This window comes from Rhinolophus sinicus, chromosome 18 (genome assembly GCF_057876585.1).
Source record: "Rhinolophus sinicus isolate RSI-liver-muscle chromosome 18, RSI-T2T, whole genome shotgun sequence".
Lineage (NCBI taxonomy): Eukaryota > Metazoa > Chordata > Mammalia > Chiroptera > Rhinolophidae > Rhinolophus > Rhinolophus sinicus.
The window spans coordinates 54,813,458-54,837,145 of NC_142518.1; the positions used below are offsets into that span (position 1 = coordinate 54,813,458).

At 38.9% G+C, this 23,688-nt stretch overlaps 1 pseudogene; it reads left to right on the plus strand.

The window, feature by feature from the left end:
• Positions 1 to 4,623: 4,623 nt before the first annotated feature.
• On the plus strand, positions 4,624 to 7,638 carry LOC109436350 (elongation factor 2-like; annotated as a pseudogene).
• Positions 7,639 to 23,688: the final 16,050 nt, after the last annotated feature.

A 23,688-nucleotide genomic window follows, 5' to 3' on the forward strand; every position in this document is an offset into this window, starting at 1 on the left:
CAAAGCAATATACAGATTTAATGCAATCCCCATCAAAATCCCAATGGCATTTTTTAAAGAAATTGAACAAAATATTATCATTTTTGTATGGAACCAGAAAAGACCCTGAATAGCCAAATCAATCCTAAGAAAAATGAACAATCTGGAGGTCTCACACTCTCTGTCTTCTGCTTGTACTACAGGGCAACAATAATAAAAAACAGCATAGTACTGGCAGAAAAACAGACACACAGACCAATGGAATAGAATTGAAAACCCAGAAATAAATCCACATATATATTGATAGATAATTTTTTACAAAGGAGCCAAAAACATACAATGGAGAAAAGACAGCCTCTTCAATAAATGGTGCTGGGAGAATTGGAAAGCTACATGCAAAAGAATGAAACTAGACTGCTATCTGTCACCGTGTACCAAAACTAATTCAAAATGGATCAAAGACCTAAGTATAAGACCTGAAACAATAAACTGCATAGAAGAAAACATAGGTACTAAACTTATGCACCTTGGGTTCAAAGAGCAGTTTATGAATTTGACTCCAAAGGCAAGGGAAGTAAAACCTAAAATAAATGAATGGGACTATATCAAACTAAAAAGCTTCTGCACAGCAAAAGAAACCATTGACAAAATAAAGAGTCAACCAACGAAATGGGAGAATATTTTTGCAAACAGTGCCTCCGATAAGGGGCTAATACTCAAAATATATAAGGAACTCATATATCTCAACAAAAACACACACAAAACAATCGAATTAAAAAACGGGCAGAGGACCTGAAGTAACATTTCTCCAAAGAGGACATACAAATGGCAAATAAACATATGAAAAAATGCTCAACATCACTTATCATCAGAGAAATGCAAATAAAAACCACAAGAAGCTATCACCTCACCCCATTCAGAATGGCTATCATCAACAAGACAAATAGTAACAAGTGTTGGAGAGGCTGTGGAGTAAAAGGAACCCTCATACACTGTTCGTGGGACTGCAGACTGGTGCAGCTGCTATGGAAGGCAATGTGGAGGTTCCTCAAAAAATTAAGAATAGAATTGCCATATGACCCAGCAATCCCTCTCCTGGGTATCTACCCATAAAGTTTGAGAACATTTATTCATAAGGACATATGTGCTCCAATGTTCATTGCAACTTTATTTACAGTGGTCAAGACATGCAAACAACCAAAGTGTCCTTCGATAGATGAATGGATAAAGAAGTTGTGATATATATACACAGTGGAATACTATTCAGCCATAAGAAAAGATGAAACAGTACCATTTGCGACAACATGGATGGATCCTGAGATTATAATGCGAAGCGAAATAAGTCAGACAGAAAAAGCAGAGAACCATATGATTTCACTGATATGTGGTATATAAAACTGAAATAAACAAAAGAACAAGACAAACAAATGAAGAAACAAAAACTCAAAGATACAGACAATAGTTTAGTGGTTATCAGAGGGGAAGGAGAGAGGCGGGTGGTAGATGAGGGTAAAGGGGATCCAATATATGGTGATGGAAAGAGAACTGACTCTGGGTGGTGAACACACAATGTGATATACAGATGATATATTACAGTATTCTACAACTAAACTCTAACTTTACTAACAATTGTCACCCCAATAAACTTTAATTAAAAAATAAACACTTGCTCATATCATAATATACACAATTACACTCATTTGATTTACCTAAAAGTGTTTAAAACTTTTGTTCACTAAAAAAATGTCTTGGGCAGGCCCAGTGGCTCAGGCGGTTGGAGATCCTGAAGCTGCCGGTTCGATTCCCATGTGGGCCAGTGGGCTCTCAACCACAAGGTTGCTGGTTCAATTCCTCGAGTCCTGCAAGGGATGGTGGGCTCCGCCCCCTGAAACTAAGATTGAACACGGCACCTTGAGCTGAGATGCCGCTGAGCTCCCAGATGGCTCAGTTGGTTGGAGCGCATCCTCTCAACCACAAGGTTGCCGGTTTGACTCCCGCAAGGGATGGTGGGCTGCGCCCCCTGCAACTAGAGGCGGCAACTGGATCTGGAGCTGAGCTGCACTCTCCACAACTAAGACTGAAAGGACAACTTGAAGCTGAACGGCACCCTCCACAACTAAGATTGAAAGGACTACAACTTGACTTGGAGAGATGTTCTGGAAGTACACACTGTTCCCCGATAAAGTCCTGTTCCATTTCCCCAATAAAATCTTAAAAAAAAAAAAAAAAAAAGTCTTAATGAAGTAAGTCAGATACAATTTTGTACAGTAGAAAGAATCATTTTACATTTACTCGTTTTCCAAACTAATTACGTGTCTTATAAATATGGTATGTGATATTTTCTAATGAAAAATGTAGTTTCAGATTCCAGTGAGAATGTTTTGTTTTTTTTAATTAAAGTTTATTGGCGTGACAATTGTTAGTAGTGTTACATAGATTTCAGGTGTACAATTCTGTAATAATCATCTATATATCACATTGTGTGTTCACCACCCAGAGTCAGTTCCCCTTCCATCACCATATATTGGATCCCCTTTACCCTCATCTTCCACCTCCCTCCCCGCTTACCCTCTGGTAACCACTAAGCTATTGTCTGTTGTCTGAATTTTTGGTTCTTCATTTGATTGTCCTGTTCTTTCATTGTTTTCAGTTTTACATACCACATATCAGTGAAATCATATGGTTCTTGACTTTTTCCATCTGATTTATTTCGCTTAGCATTATAATCTCAGGATCCATCCACGTCATCCCAAATGGTACTGTTTTATCTTTTCTTATGGCAGAATAGTATTCCATTGTGTATATATACCACGACTTCTTTATCCAATCATCTATCAAAGGACACTGGTTGTTTCCATGTCTTGGCTACTGTAAATAAAGTTGCGGTGAACATCGGAGCACATATATCTTTACAAATAAATGGTTTCAGATTTTTTTGGATAGATAATGAGGAGAGGGATTGCTGGGTCATATGGTACTTCTATCCTTAATTTTTTGAGGAACCTCCACACTGCCTTCCATAACGGCTGCACCAGTCTGCATTCCCACCAACAGTGTATGAGGGTTCCTTTTTCTCTACAGCCTCTCCAACACTTGTTACTATTTGTCTTGTTGATGATAGTCATTCTTACTGGTGTGAGGTGATATCTCATTGTGGTTTTTATTTGCAGTAGAAGACATACACGTGTCGAATAGGCACATGAAAAAATGTTCAACATCACTAATCATCAGTGACAATGTTTTATTTCCTGGATCAACTAACGTAAATTTATGAAAGTGGAATAATCCAAATTGGCAGTTCCTTATTGATTTTAATAAAATACAATTTTTGAACTTGATTTCTAGTAATGTAGTACAGCAGTTATGGAATTTGGAATTGTAGATAATAAAGAACCATCTATGTATCAGAAAATAATATAAATTAATTCAGAATTCAATAAAACTTTTAGTGAAGTTCTAGATTTTCTGTAATGAAATAAACAAATCTAAAGTAACTGTAATCCTACTTAATAGTTTTTCTCCTTTACAGTCAGTTCTCATTATTCTTGAAATATTTAGTCTAATACTCCTCATGTGTGATACCTAATTAAATTTTGGTAATGGTTTAATTATTTTCACATTCAAAAATTATTTTTTATAATGTATCAGGTTTCCATATCAAGGATATGCTGGTCTCTTTGCATGATTTAAATTTTTCTTCTTTTCTAGATTGTGAAATTTTTAAAGCTTGCAATTTTTAAATGCTGTATTCCATTGTCAACAATGTTTTCCTTCATTGTATATAATTTGTGGTTAAATGGTCTATGGTTGTTATTTTATTTGAAAATATTAACTTACTGATTCAACATTTTTGATGTTTTCATTCTTTCACGTTTATTTTTAAATGAGTTTTGTTGAAGTACTCTTCCAGGAACTTATCCAGTACACATGTATTGATTTATTGGCATAAGGTTCATTGTATCTTTATTTCTTCCGCATTTCTGCAGAATCTGTTTTATTTCTTATATCTCATTAGTAATAATACTTATTAGTTTCTTTTCTCTTTTTAATATTCATCCATCTTGCCAGAAGTTTGTCAGTTATCTTGACTAGGCAGATATTTGGATTTAGCGAGCTCTTTATTTTATATTTATATCCCATTTCATTAATTTCTGCTCACAATTTTTTACTTCTTTCTAAATGTTTTTCATTTATTCTGTTTTTGAACTCATTGATTTCAGCTTGCCTTCTAATACAAACACTTAAGTAGTTTTAAGTACATTGGATTTACATCAGACATAGTTTTATAGGTAGTTTTTCTTTTTTTCCAGCTGTAAATATTTTGTGATTTGCAGTGTAAATTATTCTTCCACAATACATTACATGTGTTTCTTAGTTGCATATTCATGGGGGAAATTTAAGGCTATCTTTTTTTTTATTATTTCTATCATAATTGCATTGTGATCAGTGAATATGGGTTTTATTACACTAACCTTTGATATTTATTGGAACTCAGTCAGTGATTTGCTATGTGACTGTTTTTCATAAGTGTGCAATGTTTGCCTTAAAATATCATGTATTTCTCTTCCGCTCTTGTTGCCACCATCCTTGACATGACTTGCCTCACTCGGATGTGCCTGGGAGAATCCAGTACCATCTGCCATCATGGTGAACTTCACAGTAGACCAGATCCAGGCCATCATGGACAAGAAGGCAAACATCTGGAACATCTCTGTTATCGCTCACATGGACCATGGCAAGTCCACACTGACAGACTCCCTGGTGTGGGGACAGAGACAGGAGTGCAGTTTCCAGGCTCTCAGCCTCACGTGGAAAGGTGCTGGTTCAGGTAGTAAATGGCCATCAACTTTGATTGGATGGACATTAGCTGTGGCTAGTTGGCCGTCAGCTATAACCAGTGAGCCATTGGCCACTACTATAATTGCCGTGGCTACGCTAGCAGTAAATGGAGGCTAGCAAGAAGATGATGGCTGAGCTAGCAAGAGCAGATTGCAGTTAGCATGGCGGATTTCAGCTAGCAAGTGAGGTTCGTTGGTTGGCAGAAAAGCGGATGGCAGGTTGCAGATCATGTGGCTCTGGCTTCCTGTGTCTCCAACCCAGCCGCCAGTGAGACTATAGTGGTATGACTCCCCTATCTATGGCTCCGTGGGTGTTCCTGTTTGTCCTCACCATGTCGTGCGTTCTTATGTGGGGAGCAGGAGCTGAGACCCCACATGACTCCCTGCATTACACCTGGTATGTAAGGTTTTATCACCTCCCCTCCGGCCAGGGAGAGCCGCTTCACTGATACTGGGATAAACGACCAAGAGCGTTGCATCACCATCAAGTCAATGGCCATCTCATTCTTCTCTGAGCTTTCGGAGAACGACTTGAACTTCATCAAGCAGAGCAAACGTGGCTCCAATTTTCTTGTCAACCTCATTGACTCCCCTGGGCATGTGGACTTTACTTGGAGATGACAGCCTTCATGCATGTCACCGATGGTGCCTTAATGGTAGTGGATTGTGTAGCTGGCATGTGCATGCAGAGACATTGCTGAGGCAGGCCATTGCCGAGCCCATCAAGCCTGTACTGATGATGAACAAGATGGACTGGGATTTGCTCAAGCTGTAGCTGGAGCCCGAGGAGCTCTACCAGATGTTCCAGCACATCATGGAGAATGTCAACATTATCATCTCCACCTACAGGGAGGGCAAGAATGGCCCCAAGGGCAACATCATGACTGACCCTGTCCTCAGAACTGTGGGCTTCAGGTCTAGTCTCCACGGTTGGGCCTTCACTCCAAAGCAGTTTGCAGAAATGCATGTAGCCAAGTTTGCTGCCAAGGACAAGGGCCAGCTGGAGCCTGCTGAGTGGGCCAAGAAAGTAGAGGACATGATGAAGAAGTTGTGGGGCGACCGGTATTTTGATCCAGCCAAAGGCAAATTCAGCAAGTCTGCCACCAGTCCTGATAGCCAGAAGCTGCCGCAAATATTCTGCCAGCTTATTCTGGACCCCATCTTCAAGGTGTTTGACAGGATCATTAATTTCAAGAAAGGGGAGACAGCAAAACTGATTGAAAAACCAGACATCAAGTTGGACAGTTTAAATAAGGACAAAGAAGGCAACCTGCTTCTGAAGGCTGTGATGCTCCACTGGCTGCCCCCTCCCCATGCCCCGCTGCAGATGATCACCATCCACCTGCTCTCCCCTGTTATGGCCCAGAAGTACCGCTGGGAGCTCCTGTATGAGTCCCTCCTCCCCCACCATGATGAGGCATCCATGGGTATTAAAAGCTGTGACTGCAAAGGGCCCTTTATGATGTACATTTGCAAAATGGTGCCTACCTCCAATAGAGGCTGGTTCTACACTTTTGGCCAGGTCTGCTCAGGGCTGGTGTCCACTGACCTGAAGGTCAGGATCATGGGGCCCAACTACACACCAGTGAAGAAGAAGGACCTATACCTGAAGCCCCTTCAGAGCACAATCCTGATGAGGGGCTATTATGAGGAACCCATTGAGGACATGCCTTGAGGGCCTGATGGGCGTGGACGTGTTCCTGGTGAAGACTGGCACCCTCACCACCTTAGAGCACACCCACTACATGCCAGGTGATGAAGTTCAGTTTGAGACCCATCCTCAGGGTCGCTGTGGAGGCTAAGAACCCCGCCATCCTGCCCAAGCTGGTGTAGGGCCTGTAGCAGCTGGCCAAATCTCACCCCATGGTGCAGTGCATCATTGAGGAGTTGCAGGAGCACATCATTACCAGGGCTGGTGAGCTGCACCTGGAGATCTGCCTGAAGGACCTAGAGGGGATCACACCTGCATTTGCATCAAGAAATCCGACCTGGTCGTCTCCTACTGAGAGATAGTTAGCATGAAGTCAAACGTGCTATGCCTGCCCAAGTCCCCCAACAAGCACAACCTGCCATACATGAGGGTGTGGCCCTTCTCCGACAGCCTGGCAGAGGACATCAACAAGGGCGAGGTGTCAGCTTGCCAGGAACTCAAGCAACGGGCCCGCTACCTGGCTGAGAAGTACAAGTGGGACGTGGCCAAGGCTCACAAGATCTGGTGCTTCGAGCCCAAAGGCACTGGGTCCTACATCCTCACTAACCTCACCAAGGGTGTGCAGTACCCCAATGGGAGCAAGTACAGTGTGGTGGCCAGCTTGCAGTAGGCCACCAAGGAGGGCACTGTGGGGGGAGAACATGCGGGGTGTACACTTTGATGTCCACAATGTAACGCTGCATCCTGACAGCATCCACCGTGGGGGCGGCCAGATGATCACCACCGCCCGGTGCTGCCTCTATGCCAGCTTGCTGACCACCTAGCCCTGGCTTATGGAGCGCATCTACATTGTGGAAATCCAGTGTCCAGAACAAGTGGTCAGTGGCATCTACAGTGTCCTGAAGAGGAAGCAAGGCCACGTCTTTGACGAGTCCCAGGTGGCTGGAACCCCCGTGTTTGTCGTGAAGGCCTACCTGCCGGTTGGCTTCACTGTCGACCTGAGGTCCAACATGGAAAGCCAGGCCTTCCCACAGTGTGTGTGTGGCAGATCCTGCCCAGAGACCCTTCGACAACACCAACTTCCCCAGCCACGTGGTGGCCAAGATGCACCAGCACAAAGGCCTGAAGGAAGGCATCCTGGTCCTGGACAACTTCCTGGACACATTATAGACTGTCTTTCCTTTAGCCTGTCACCCGAGCGCAACCCCCACAGGAGCCCACGATTGACCACAACAAGTCCTCACATGCTCATGACACCTGAGACTCTCCAGATCTACTGCTGCTCATCTGGCAGGTTCTGGGGCCACTCTGGGCCATCGCTCAACATGAAAACTTGATGCTATTTCTTTTGATATTTATTTCAAGATATCAGAGGCAACAGAAATGCCCTAGCCGCAGGGACTTTTTTGGCTGGTGGGGGAGGTGGAATGGGACATCCAACACGTTTTTTTTCCACTTGAGAGGGAAACTCGTGTCCAAATAAAATCTTTCAATAAACGCATTAAGAGGTTTAACAATACACACACACACACACACACACACACACACATACATATATATAATGTATTATATATATGTGTGTATATATATATATATATATATATATATATATATATATATATATATATATATCATGTATTTTACAATTATTTGTTGCAGTGTTTTAATTATATGGATTAGATTAAGCTTGTGTTATTCAGATCTTCTATATCCTTACTGAGTTTCCATTTCTGCGAACCGTCGATTATAGGATGAGTGTTAGAATCTTCCACTACTATAATGTATTTCTTTCAATCTTTTCCTTGTACTTGTGTCAGATTCTTCTTTATATATTTTGAGATGCATGCAAGTCAGTGGTTTGCTGTCAAATGTTTGAAAATCAGCTCTCTGCAAGGACAATAGTGACCTAGTTTGCAGTGTTTGCCAATTTCTGTAGCTCAAATGATCCCATCAAACTATCAAACTGAGGTCACTAAATGCTGAGCTGAGAAAAGATGCTAACAATCAGCTGTACAAAGCCAATTTTAGCATACTCCAGCACACCCCTTATACAAATGTGTAATTTTTATATACTTTTGCTTAATTGTGTGTGTGTGTGTGTGTGTATGTGTGTTTGTATGTTGGTATGCTGTTAAACTCTAACCCAGCTTTCTGTGGCTAGTATTATCCCTGGTATAAATTTTTTCTATTATTTTATGTTCTACTTTTATGCATCCCATATTTAAATATGGTTTTTGTAAATAGCACACAGTTGGATTTAACTTTGTATCACTTTTAGAGTGCTCATATTTAAGTGATTTAAATTACTAAAACATTTCTTTGATTTCTATTATTTAATTTTGTTTTAATTTTTTGCCTTTTATAACTCTTTCTTCCTTACATTTTAAATTTGTTTTTCTCATTTTATTTTTTATTATGTATTTATTTATTTTAATTAAAGTTTATTAGGGTGACAATGGTTAATAAAGTTACATAGGTTTCAAGTGTACAATTCTGGAATACATCATGTATACATCATATTGTGTGTTTACCACCCAGAGTTAGTCCTCCCATCATCAGATATTTTTGTCCTCTGCTGGTTTGTAATTCATAATCTCTGACATTTTAACATGTGTATTTAATGAAAACTGGAAACTTCCTTGCCCCCCAGAATACGAGTTCCTAAGAACATTATTACTATGATAACTATCCTCTTAACTAATCAACTTCTATTTTTATGTGCTAAATTTTCTCTATTTTTATCCCAGTAAAAAAGAATTATTAGTATTTGAAACACTGGATATTTGTTTACCTATAACCACATACCTACAACTTTCTTACATGCATTATTCTTTTTTAAATCTCACAATATAATTACTGATATTCAATATCAGCTATATCTTAATTTATCTTATTTCAACATCAGAAAACATTTCAACTTCTCATCTGTTTAATACAATGTGTTATTTCACTTGCATATTTTTTTCTGAAAGACAAAGATATGCCCCATTTTAGACTACTGATTTTTCCTTATTTGTACTGAAATTGTGGTGAAACCACAATTGAACGTTTAAGAAAATATTGTGAAAATCATTTAAGTCACATTGACTTTTTTTTTTAATTGAGGAATATTGGGGAACAGTATGTTTCTCCAGGACCCATCAGTTCCAAGTTGTTGTCCTTCAATCTAGTTGTGGAGGGCCCTCAGCTCCAAGTCCACTCCCCGTTTGCAATCATCAGTTGCAGGGTGCACAGCCCACTATCCCATGCGGGAATTGAACCGGCACGCTTGCTGTTGAGAGCTTGATCTCTAACCAACTGAGTCATCGGCTACCCCTCTGGAAGCTCAGCGGCAGCTTATTATCTTCAATCTAGTTGTGGAAGGCACAGCTCACTGGCCCATGTGGGAATCGAACTGGCAACCCTGTTGTTCAGGGCTCAAGCTCTAACCAACTGAGCCATTTGGCCACCACCCTTAAGTCCCACTTGACTTATGCAGCCAATGTCTTTCTTTTTCACTTCTATCAATAGGTCCTTAGGAGCACCATCAACTTAAGGTTTTTACTATATACACTTATACTATGTAAGTTTTTTCTTAATATTGTGACAAGTAAATATAAGAGAATATTTAAGTAATAATAAATGAGGATGTCCTCTGCTTCTCCTTTTCACATTATCACATTACAAAGGTATGCAATATTCATAATATATTTTAAAACATTCCTAATCTGGGTTCTTAGTAGAGTGTAGGTCAAGTTCTAAAATATATCATCATTTCATTGTTGTAGAAATAGCCCTGTGTCTCAAAGCAAAATAATCTGAATTAAAAATAAAAAGATATATATATTTTTTAAATATATATATATATATATATATATATATATATATATATATATATCTTTACTTTAATCTCCCCACACAACCCAAACAAACAAAAGTAAAACCTGACTTTGAAAAGGATTTCTAATAAATAAAATGGCTAATGTGGTTTGCAGTGTTTTAACAATTGTGTTTTAAAGAGATAAAGATTTCTTGCTATCTTGATGTGCAAAGAATCAACTTAGAAATTATTTCCTCAGGATCAATGTCACTGGGCTAGGTGAATAAAGTTATTTCTTACTTGATCTTTTAACAAAACAATCTTCTAAATTTATATCAAGTTGGGGGACCTTGGTATTAATGATGCATATGATCTAATATCTTTGTTTCTAGTTCAGTTACTTTTTAAAGCCTGTGGAAAATAGCCATTTGATCTTCAACATAGGCAAATTCATAAAGATTGGTGGAGGAAAAGAAAAAAGGATCAATATTTTCATATAAACCTCAATTTAGAAGTTCCACAGCATTGATAGCTTTAATCAGATAGTCTTATCTGTCTTTGGTATATGTCAAACAATTCACTACTGTAAATATAAGGAACTGGTAATGAATAGCACCAATTTAAAGTAGTCATTACAGCTTTAAGCCCTATATCCTTAAAGAGTGTGAGCCTGCATAATTTTTAACCAGAAGCAGTTTTAAATGGAATATATAACATCAGCCATTTAAACTAACAGGTAAATTAGAACCAATACAAACTTTAATCTATTTTGAATGCCAGTTCCATGCTTATAAATTTTGTTGGTAGGTTGTGAAAGTAAAAGAGCTACAATGGTCTACATTCTCATCAAACATATATCACAGTAACAAATGAGTTGGTGTATTCATGGAATCGAATTATATTCTGTATAGTGAAAAATTTGAGCACGTGGCAAATAAATATTTGGGTGCGATTATGAAACAATGCACTGGTTTCTATCACATAATCTAATCCATTCACAGAGGTTTCAGGAAGGTTAATGACACATTTTCTTTTCTCTAATTAGCCTTAGAAAAAGCGATGTTCTCTCTCTCTCTCTCTCTCTCTCTCTCTCTCTCTCTCTCTCTCTCTCTCTCTCTCTCTCATTTTTTCCCCTCAGAGAGCTACTGCAGGAAAATGCATTAGGATGAGAAATTATAAATGGAGAATTCATAACCTATAATCTTTCAGTGAAATTTTATTCTTTAGGTTTACAGAAAAAAATGGAGGCAGAATTTATGTCTCAGTCCTTAATTTTCTTGTCTCTTAATTTTTCCCTTCATCCCTAGATGGGTCTTTTTATTCTTTTCCATGTATATTAGATCTACTCCTTTCAAATATTAATGTCACATATTATATTTATATATTAATGTTAAATATTATTACTGATATAAATGTTAAAGATTTCTCTAAATGACCCAGTTCATACCAATCTAGTATCTATAAAACAGTTAAATATTTATTTAGATGTCACTTTGCATTATTTTCTCGAGGTGTTTTGAATGTAGGACTTTTCTCCTAACAATATTGCAAGCTTCTGGAGGACAAACTTTAATAAACACTTTTAAGTTTTTATCTTACATAACCTCCCATAACTGGACATACTTGCTATGTCATTCCTTGACATTTTTCTTCCCTTGCCTTCTAGAACATCATCCTTTTTTTTTTATTAGTTTCAGGTGCACAAGACAAAGTAATACTTAGACGTTTATCATTTATATCCCTCACACTGTGTGAACCCCCTCCCCCTATCCACTATCCCTCTGACATCGCACAGAGCCATTACATTTCCACTGTCTCTATTTCTAATGCTGTACTCCACTTCTTGTAAGTATATACATACATACATATATACACACACACACACACACACATATATATATATATATATATATATATATATATATATATACACATATATACATATTACGTAATATATAAAATTATAGTTGGCATTCATTATTGTTCAGCTTCAGTTTCAGGTTTACAGTGCAGTGATCAGGCATCTACATCATCCCTGAGGTGGTCTCCCAAATGGGACAAGTGTCCATCGGATACCCTACAAAATCTTTATAACATTATTGATTACATTCCCCAAATTGATTTTCAAAACCCCGTGGCCATCTTGTGGTTACTGACTGTTTTCTAATCCCCTCAGGTTCCCCCTTATCCCCGCCCCCCCTCCCATCTAGAAACCCTCAGTTTTTCCTCTATGTCTCCAAAACTGTTTCTGATTAGTTCATTCACTTATTCTATTCTTTAGATTCCACATATAAGTGAGATCATATGGTATTTGTCTTTCTCTGTCTGACTTATTTCACTTAACATAATGTTCTCTAGGTCCATCCATGTTGTTGCAAATGGTAAGATTTTTTCTTCTTTATGGCTGCATAATACTCCATTGTATAAATGTAGCACACTTTCTTAATCCAGTCATCTACCAATGGGCATTTCGGTTGTTACCATGTCTTGGCTATTGTGTATAATGCTACAATAAACATGGGAGTGCATAAAGATTTTTGAATTAGAGTTTTGGATTTTTCCGGATAGATACTAGGAGTAGAATTGCTGGATCATAAGGTAGTTCCACTTTCAGATTTTTGAGATACCTCCATATTGTTTTCCATAGTGGCTGCACGAATCTGCAATCCCACCAACAGTGCACAAGCGTTCCCTTTTTTCCACATCCACATCAGCAGTTGTTGTTTGTTGATTTATTGATGATAGCCATTTTGACTGGGGTGAAGTGGTATCTCATTGTGGTTTTTATTTGCATTTCTCTGATGGTTAGTGAGGTTGAGCATTTCTTCATATGTCTGTTTGCCATCTGTATGTCCTTTTTAGAAAAGTATCTCTGCATGTCTTCTGCCCATTTTTCAATTGGGTTGTTTGTTTTTTTGGAGTTGAGTAGAGTGAGTTTTCTATAAATTTGTGATATTAACCCCTGATCGGATATATCATTGGCAAATATCTTTTCCCATTCAGTAGGATCCCTTTTTGTTTTATTGATGGTTTCCTTTGCTGTGAAAAAACTTTTTAGTTTGATGTAATCCCACATGTTTATTTTTTTGTCTTACTTCCTTCGTGCGAGGGGATATATCAGTAAAAATCTTACTCTGGGTAATGTCTGTGAAGTTTCATCCTATATTTTCTTCTAGGAATTTTATGGTTTCAAATCTCACATTTAAGTCTTTAAGTCATTTTTAATTTATTTTTGTATATGGTGTAAGGAGGTGATCCAGCTTCATTTTCTTGCATGTGTCTGTCCAGGTTTCCCAGCACCATTTATTGAATAGACTGTATTTACCCCACCATACATTCTTGCTTCCATTGTTGTAGATTAAATGGCCATATAGGCATGGATTTATTTCTGGACTCTCTATTCTGTTCCATTGATCTATGTGTCTGTTTTTATGCCAGTACCATGCTGTTTTGATTACTGTCGCCTTGTAGTATAATTTGATGTCAGGTATTTTTATACCTCCCACTTTGTTCTTATTTCTCAAGATTGCTGAGGCTATCCGGGGTCTTTTATGGTCCCATATAAATTTTAGGATTATATGTTCTATTTCTGTGAAAAACGTCATTGGTACTTTGATAAGAATTGTGTTGAATATGTATATTGCCTTAGGCATTATGGACATTTTAACTATATTAATTCTTTTTATCCATGAACATTGTATGTGTTTCCATCTATTTGTATCTTCTTTCATTTCTTTCTTTAGTGTCTTAAAATTTTCTGAGTACAGATCTTTTACTTCTTTGGTTAAATTTATTCCCAGGTATTTTACAGTTTTTGGAGCAATTGTAAATTTGACTTTTTTTTTATTTCTTCTTCTGATGTTTTATTTGGTATATACAAATGCAACTGATTTCTGAATACTAATTTTGTATCCTGCTACTTTACTAAATTCATCTATCAGCTCTAATAGTTTCTTGGTGGAGTCTTTAGGGTTCTCTATATATAGTATCATATCATCTGCATATAATAACAATTTTACTTCCTCCTTACCGATTTGGATGCCTTTTATTTCTTTTTCTTGTCTGATTGGTGTGTCTAGAACTTCCAGCACTATGTTGAATAGAAGTGGGGAAAGTGGGCAACCTTGCCTTGTTCCTGATCTTAAGGGGAATGCTTTTAGCTTTTCCCCATTGAGTATGATGATAACTGTGGGTTTATCATATATGGCCTTTATTATGTTGCGATATGATCCCTCTATTCCCACTTTCTTAAGGGTTTTTATCATAAATGCCTGCTGGATTTTATCAAATGCTTTTTCCGCATCTATTGATATGATCATGTAATTTTTATTTTTCATTTTGTTAATGTGGTGTATCACATTAGTTCATTTGTGGATGTTGAACCACCCTTGCATACCAGGGATGAATGCCACTTGATCATGGTGTATGATCTTTTTAATGTATTGCTGAATTCTGTTCGCTAATATTTTGTTGAGGATTTTTGCATCTATGTTCATTAGCGATATCGGCCTGTAGTTTTCTTTTTTTTGTGGTGTCTTTGTCTGATTTGGAGATCAGGGTGATAGTGGCTTTGTAAAAAGTGTTTGGGAGTCTTCCCACCTTATGGATTTTTTGGAAGAGCTTGAGGAGAATAGGTGATAATTCTTTTTTGAACGTTTTGTAAAATTCACCTGTAAAGCCATCTGGTCCAGGGCTTTTGTTTGTTGGGAGATTGTTGATTACTGATTCAATTTCCCTGGCGGTAATCAGTCTATTCAGGTTTTCTGTTTCTTCTTGAGTTAGCTTTAGAAGGTTGTACGCCTCTAGAAAATTATCCATTTCTTCCACATTGTCAAATTTGTTGGCATATAGTTGCTCATAGTAATTTCTTAAAATTTTTTGTATTTCTGTGGTGTCTATTGTCACTTCTCTTTCATTTCTGATTTTATTAATTTGGGTCCTCTCTCTGTTTTTATTTAATGAGTCTGGCTAAAGGTTTGTCAATTTTGTTTATCTTCTCTAAGAACCAACTCTTGGATTCATTGATCTTTTGTATTGTTTTTCTGGTTTCTATTTCATTTATTTCTGCTCTGATCTTTATTATCTCCTTCCTTGTACTCCCTTTGGGCTTATTTTGCTGATCTTTTTCCAGATCCCTTAAGTGTGAAGATAAACTGTTGATTAGTGATGTTTCTTGTTTCTTTAGGTAGGCGTGTAATGCTATGAATTTCCCTCTTAAGACTGCTTTCGCAGCATCCCACAGATTTTGGGTCGTCGTGTTTTCATTTTCGTTTGTCTCGAGATATCTTTTGATTTCTTCCTTGGTCTCCTGCTTGACCCATTCATTATTTAGTAACATGTTATTCAGCCTCCATGAATTTATGTGTCTTCCAGTTTTTTTCCTGCAGTTCATTTCTAATTTCATAGCACTGGGGTCAAAGACAATTGGTATGATTTCAATTTTCTTAAATTTATCAAGACTTGTTTTGTGGCCTAATGTATGGTCTATCTTGGAAAATGTTCCATGTGCGCTTGAGAAGAACATGTATTCTGCAGCATTGGGGTGAAATGCTCTGAAAATATCGATTAAATCCAAGTGGTCCAATGTATCATTTAAGGCTGTGGTTTCCATATTGATTTTCTGTCTGGAAGACCTGTCCCTTGTTGTCAGAGGTGTGTTAAAGTGCCCTACTATGATAGTGTTACTGTTGATCTCTGTCTTTATGTCAGTCAATATCTGTTTTATATATTTAGGTGCTCCTATGTTGGGTGCATTGATGTTTACTAGGGTTATGTCCTCTTGTCCAATCGATCCCTTTAATATTATATAGTGCCAATCTTTGTCTTTTCATATGTTCTTAATTTAAGTCTGTTCTGTCAGATATAAGTATTGCAACTCCAGCTTTTTTCTCCTTTCTATTTGCATGAAATATCTTACTCCAACCCTTCACTTTCAGCCTGTGTGTGTCTTCTGATCTGAGATGAGTCTCTTGTATACAGCATATACAAGGGTCTTGCTTTCTTATCCACTCAGGCACCATATGTCTCTTGATTGGAGCATTTAATCCGTTTACATTTAAAGTGATTATTGATAGGTACATAGTTATTGCCATTTTTAAATTTGTAGTTAGATTGTTTTCATCTTTTTTCTATTACAGAAGTCCTTTCAGTATTTATTGTAATGCTGGCTTGATGGTAATAAATTCCTTTAGCTTATTCTTTTCTGGGAAGCTCTTTATCTCTCCGTCAACTTTAAATGATAGCCTTGCTTGATAAAGCAACCTAGGTTTTAGGCCTTTGTTTTCCATCACTTTGAGTACCTCTTGCCACTCCCTCCTGGCCTGCAATGTTTCTGTAGAAAAGTCATTTGATAGTCTTATAGGGGTTCCCTTTTATGTAACCCTCTGTCTTTCTCTTGCTGCTTTTAGGATTCTCTCTTTGTCTTTAACCTTTGCCATTTTAACTATAATGTGTCTTGGTGTGGACCTGTTTGGGTTTATCCTGGTTGGAACTCTCTGCACTTCCTGGGCTTGTATGTTCATTTCCTTCATCAGGTTAGGGAAGTTTTCGGACATTATTACTTCAAATATGTTCTCAATCCCTTGCTTCCTCTCTTCACCTTCTGGTATTCCTATGATGTGCATGTTGTTGCGCTTGATGTTATCCCAGAGGTCTCTTAAACCATCTTCATTGTTTTTCGTTCTCTTTTCTTTCTGTTGTTCTGTTTGGGTGATCTTTGCTAACTTGTCTTCTAAGTAGCTGATTCGATCCTCTGCTTCATCTAGCCTGCTGTTAATTCCTTCAAGTGAGTTCTTTATTTCGGTAATTGTGTTCTTTAGTTCTAACTGGTTGTTCGTTATGATTTCTACATCCTTCTTTATGTCGTCTCTAAGCTCCTTAAACATTCTTATCATCAGTGTTCTGAACTGTGTCTCTGATACGTTGGTTACCTCTGTTTCATTTGGTTCCATTTCTGGAGGTTTCTTCTGTTCTTTTATTTGGGACATGTTTCTTTGTTTCCCTATTCTGGCTGACTCTCTGTGTTTGCCTTGATGTATAAGGTAGATCCCCTAGAGTTCTTAGTTCTTGCTGGGTTATCTTATGTAGTATGTGTCCTTTATATTTGACTTGCACTACTTCGTTCTTCTCCTCTGTGTGTGCTCCAAAGGTGACTCTTGAGTTGTGTATATTGTCCTGTTAAAGAAGATCCCTAATTGCTTTTCGCTTGTGAGTAGATGGGGTTAACTCCTAGGCTGACTGGTTGTAAGACTTGGCTCTGCCCACCGCAGGGTGTTCTGCTGCGTGAGGGTTGACTACTTAAATGTGGTTTGGCTTCTATGTGCTCTTGTGCCTGTAGAGAATTCCCTCTGGGTGTGTCACTTGTAGGTCAAACCCGGTAGTACTCTAGTTTGGTCTGGAGTTGGCCTCTGTGTAATGTTGAATCTTGTGCCTCTTTAACTGGGCCTTGGTCGGGCAATTTCAGAACAAAGCAAATCACCAAGCACAACAACAACAACAAAGAAAAAATCAAATACATTCACATGTAAAAATAACCAACAACCCCCACTCAACACAGCAAAATTATCCAAGATATAAAGACAAAACAAAACAAAACAAAAAACAGCGCCAGTCTTGGCTTAAGCCCACCAAGAAATCTCCAGGTTGTCCTCTGCTGTACCAAAGAGCCCCTGCGTATTGTGCAGGCAAAGCCGGTCACCTGGTGCCCAGAGTGACATTGGGACTGCAGATATAGTTGCGTAGGCCTGAGGGGTCTGAATGGTAGTTTCTATAAAGTCAGTGCAGATTTGCCCTTGCCTGCACATATGCGCACTGAGAGTAGCACCACCAGCCCTGTGTCTAATTCTCCTGAGTCTTAGGGCACTTCTTCCGTGTGTGTGTGTGTGTGTGTGTGTGTGTGTGTGTGTGTGTGTAGCCATAGCTGCATATGACACTTACTGCTGATCCCTGGGAGTGCCTCCGCAGTTGTAATTGCACCGCCCTAGGCAGGCCAGAAAAGGTGGTGGCTGGGGATGGAGGAGTCTCTTCTCTCCTAGCCCAGCAAAAATCACACTCTTCCCAGCCTCTTCCCTGGGTCAGAGCTGCACGCCAGTCTTCCCAGAGCCTGAGGCTAAGGCTCCTCTGTAATCTGACACCACTCCTCAGTTCAGGGGCCAGTTTAAGTCTCTGGAAGGGTGAGGGTAGGGTTGGAAGAGTGGGGGGAGGGGCCCAGGTATGGAATTTGTGTCGTTTGTCCGGCCTAGGGCCCAACTGGAGGTATCAGCTGAGGTTATTGCCTCAAATGCTGGATATGCTGTCCCCTCAGCAGGAGAGATCAGCTGTGGGACGCAGGGAAAGAGCCCACCTCCTAGCTTTTGTGTTCTCTGCTCTGTGCTGGGATCCCTGCATCTCTGCAGCTACGGATGCTGGCCGTGTTTCCACTGCCACAGATGCAGGCTGCCTTTCCACAGCTGCAGATGCGGGCCACATTTCCACAGCCGCAGATTCCAGCCAAGTTTCCACAGACACAGATGCGGGCCGCTTCTCTGTCGACGCATATGTGGGCCACGTCTCCACAGCCACAGGTGTGGACCGCGCCCCCACAGCCGCAGATGTGAGCCGCGTCTCCAGTTCGCTCCCTTCCCTCTTCCCCTGCTCACCCAATTTGCCCACCTTCAAGTAATCCTTGCACGAGTCTCTTAGCTGTTCTGCGTGATCAGCAGAGAGTCCTTTGATGGGTTATAGATGTTCAATTTGTGATAAGATCTGGAGGAGAACTCAAAAAGTGCACCCTGCTGCCACCATTCCTATGACGTCACCTCACGATGTGTACATCATCCTTTTTTTAAATTTCACTCTTGCCTCATTAACTAGTCCATCTTAGCCTCCTTTGCTAATTACTGACCATCTTCCCAACTAAAAAATGCTCTTCTCTGTGAACACTTTCAGCATAGGTAAGCTCATCATTTGAATGGTTTCAAACCATGCATTCTGATGACTTCCAAATGGTTATCTTCAGCCTCTCTCTCTCTTGAGCTCCAGACTTGTTTACTTGGATTTTTAATGAAAATCTCAGATTTACTAGGTCCAAATTGGAAATCTTGCTTTCTCCTTCAAAATTTGTACACACTTCAGTGTTTTACTTCTAACATAAGTGCTACCATCACACAGCAAGTTGCTCAGTCCCCAAACTTAGGATTTATAATTTCTCATGCTAAAGTATTTTGCTACAGCAGCTTTCTGGAAAAACACATACAGACACACACACACACACACACACACACACGAGAGAGAGAGAGAGACAGAGAGAGAGACAGACAGACAGACAGACACATCACTTTTCGTAAGGCTAGTAAGAGGGGAAAAAACAGTCTCATTAACCTCTCCTAGTCTCTTCTCTCTATATTACAGCTTATATCCAATTCACCAGGACACCTTTTCAATTATGCCTTCAAAAATGTGTCTGAAGGGGCCAATGGGTGTCTCAGTTGGTTAGAAGATGAACTCTGGGCAATGGGGCTGCTGGTTCGATTCCCACATGGGGCAGTGAGCTGCGCCCTCTGCAACCAGAACGTAGTCAATGAGCTGCGGCTCACCTCCTGGGTGACCAGATGGCTTCCTTGGTTGGAGCGCAGGTTCTCAACCACAGATTGCTGGTTCGACTCCTTGACTCCGTGGGCTCAGCCCCCTGCAACTAGCATTGAACAAGGCACCTTGAGCTGAGCTGCCACTGAGCTCCTGGATGGCTCAGTTGGTTGGAGTGTGTCCTCTCAACCACAAGGTTGCCGGTTCGACTCTCACAAGGATGGTGGGCTATACCCCCTGCAACTAAGATTGAAAGGACAACAACTTGACTTGGAAAAGTCCCAGAAGTACACGTTGTTCCCCAATAAAGTCCTGTTCCCCTTCCCCAATTAAAAAAAAAAAAAGTGTCTGAAAAACCAGTGATTCTTTTTTTACGTTAATACTACCCTGGCCCAAACCATCATCACATCTAATTGGCACTATTTCAGTAGCTTTCTATAATATTAGATCTCATTAGGTCTCACACTTTTTTCCTTGTCACATTATATTTGCACAAACTCATTTGGTTCTCCACAAAAGAAGCCATGATGCTTTTTTAAAAGAATAAATCCCATCAAACTCAGAATAAAGTCCTCCAGGCATGTTTTGGTTTATAAGGCTCTACTTATACTTGCCCCAGGCCACCTCCTGACCATACTCCCCACCACACCCCCTCATTCCCCTTCAGCCACACTATTTTCCTGTTTTCCTTAAAGTATAACAAGCATGCTCTCACCTCAGTGTTTCTGCATGGGTTGTTGTTTCTGCTAGAAACCCCATTTTCTTGAGCATTACATGGTTCCTTTCCTCATTTTAGAATGAAACTGCTACTCAACAGTTAACTTATCCAGTATGATCTCCCATGACACCCTGAATAAAATATCCCATATCTAGCATCGTTCTTGATCCCCATACCCTGTAATTTTGCTTTCATTGTACTTATTATCTGAAACTGTATTATATATTGACATGATTATTCTTTCTGTTTTCCCCACTAGAATACACACTGATAGTGTAATTGTATTTGGAGAAAGAGCCTATAAGAAGGCAGTTTAGGTTCAATAAGGTCAAAAGGGTGGGGTCTTGATCCACTAGGATTAGTTTGTTTATAAGAAAAAACATGAGAGCTTGCTCTCTGAATGAGTGTGCAAAGATGAGTTCCGACAATGAAAAGGCAGTCTTCTATAAGCCAGAAAGACAGCTCTCCCCAGAAAGCTGGAATTTTGATTTTGGAGTTACAGCCTCCAGAACTGAAGGGAAATAAATTTTGGTTGATTAAGCCACTCAGTATGTGGTCTTTTGTCATGGCAGCCCTAGCTGACTAGGAGATCTCATCCTGAGCTTCTGACCCAAATGAATAACTGCATGGATAACCCATAGACATTCAAATTCAACATGTCAAACTGGACAAAAATGACCCTCACTCCTCATTCTGTTTCTTTCTAAGTACACCCTATTTCATGCTATGGCAACACTTTACACAAAGTCATGCAAAACAGAAACCTGAGCTGTTACTTTTGATTTCTCCCCCTCTCACTCACAACCTCTGATAAATGACAAAGTCCAAAGCTTCTATTTTATTACCATTCTTTAAAACTATCTTACTTTCTTCATATTCCTTCCACCACAAGTCCAAGGTCCACCCTCTTCCCTTCTTTTTACTAATTCATTTTAATATCTCTTCTGCCTGGCTTGTCCCTTTCAAAGACACTCTCCACAGTGAAGCTAATTTCTTTTTAATATATATTTTTTAAGTAAGTTTCAGATTCACAGCAAAATTGATCAGAAAGTACTGAGAGTTTGCAAAAATATCCTCTTCACACACCCATGCACAGACTACTCCACTATCAAAATTCTGCATCAGAGGGGTACATTTAAAAAAATTCATGAACCAAGATTGACATATCATTATCACCAAAGTCCATAGTTTATATTAGGGGTAACTCTTGGTGTTGTGCATTCTATATGTTTCACTGAAGTTTAATAAAATATATCCAAAATTATAGTATCATATAGAACAATTTCACTGCTCTAAAAATTCCCCTGAGCTCCATCTATTCACCCTCCCTCCTCCCCAAACCTCTTTTAACAATCCATCTTTTTTACTTCTTCCGTAGTTTTGCCTTTTCCAGAATGTCATATGGTTGAAACCATACCGTATGCAATATTTTTATATCGGTTTACTTCACTTACTACTGTTAAGTCCGAGAATCTTTCACCCCTCAGAAAGACAGAGACACACACGATAATGCAAGTCACACAGTGAGGTTTATTTCCAGCTAGCTGGGGTCCCCGTCTCTGCCCGACGCAGCGGGTTTTAACAAGGACCCCTAGCCTACAAAGCTAAGGGTTTTTATAGCAGTTCTAAGGCACTTAGTAATTTCTAAAGTCTTAGGGAGCGCAGGTTGTGCTATGCTTTAAAGAGTTTACAATAGATACGCTTCAAAAGCTTTCATATCAGGAGACCAGGAGACAAAACATCTGGTCTCTATGCCCATATCTTGGAACTAACAGCAAGGCCATTAGGTTGTTTTGAGCTCAATGCTGTTAATCATACTCTGACTTTAAAGTAGCAGTTCTTATGCTAACTTGAGCTCAGGGCTGCCAGGGCTGTTAACCCTATCTTAACCGTAAAGTGGCAGTCCTTATGTTAACAGTCTCTTACACTACTAAACTTCTAAGGTTTCACCATGTTTTATTTGTTTGTTTGTTTGTTTGTTTTTGTGGCTTGATAGCTCATGTAATTTTAGCACTGAATAATAGTCTATTGTATGGATGTACTAGTATTTATTTATCCATTCATCTAGGTCATCTAAGTGTTTCTATTGTTATCAATAATGAATAAAATTGTTATAAACATACACATGCAAATTTTGTGTGTGTGTGTATGGACGTGTTTTCAACTCATTAGGGTGAATAGAAAGGATTGTAATTGGTGAATTTTATAGTAAGAGTATGTTTAGTTTTGTCCTTTCATAATAGATTTACCATTTCACACATTTCACAATGGACTTCTTATCTTGGCTCCTCTATAGGCAAGGCATTTTTCGCCCACCTATGGCTTCTTCCAGATTTTTTTTTTTTTTTCCATCTTTGACTTGCTTGGCGTTTTCTGAGCTTACTGGATCTGTGGTTTGATGTCTAGCATTAACTTTGGGGAAATTCTCAGTCATTGTTTCAAATATTTCTTCTGTCCTTTCTCTCTTACTTCTGGTATTCCCATTAAGTGTATGTTACACTTTTTTTAAAAATTGAGATATAATTGATATATAATATTAAAGCAGTTTCAGGTGTATAACATTATTCAATTTTTAAATAAATTTTGAAATGATTACCACAATAAGTATAGTTAACATCCATCGTGACAGTTACAATTTCTTTCTTTTCATGAGAACTTTTAAGATATACTCTCTTAGCAACTTTCATATATACAATACAGGGTTAACTATAGCCACCAACCTGTACATTACATCCTCATGACTTATTTATTTTATTTAGGTATGTTACAGGTTTGAAGTTTTCCCACACGACTTGGATGTTCAGTTCTATAATATTCAGTTTTTGTTCTCTTTCCTTTTCAATTTTGGAAGTTCTTATCAAGATATTCTCAAGCTCAGAAATTATTTCCTCAGCCATACCGAGTCTACTAATAAGCCCATCAAGACATTGTTTTTGATCTCTAGCATTTCTTTATTAGAATTTTTATCACTCTGCTTACAAAGCGCATCTGTTCTTGCATGTTATCTGATTTATCCATTAGAGCCCTTACTATTTAATTACACTTGTTTTAAATCTCCAGTCTAATAATTCCAACATCTTTGCCATGTCCATTTCTGATTTTTACTCTGTCTCTTCAAATTGTGTGTGTGTTAAGTTTTGTT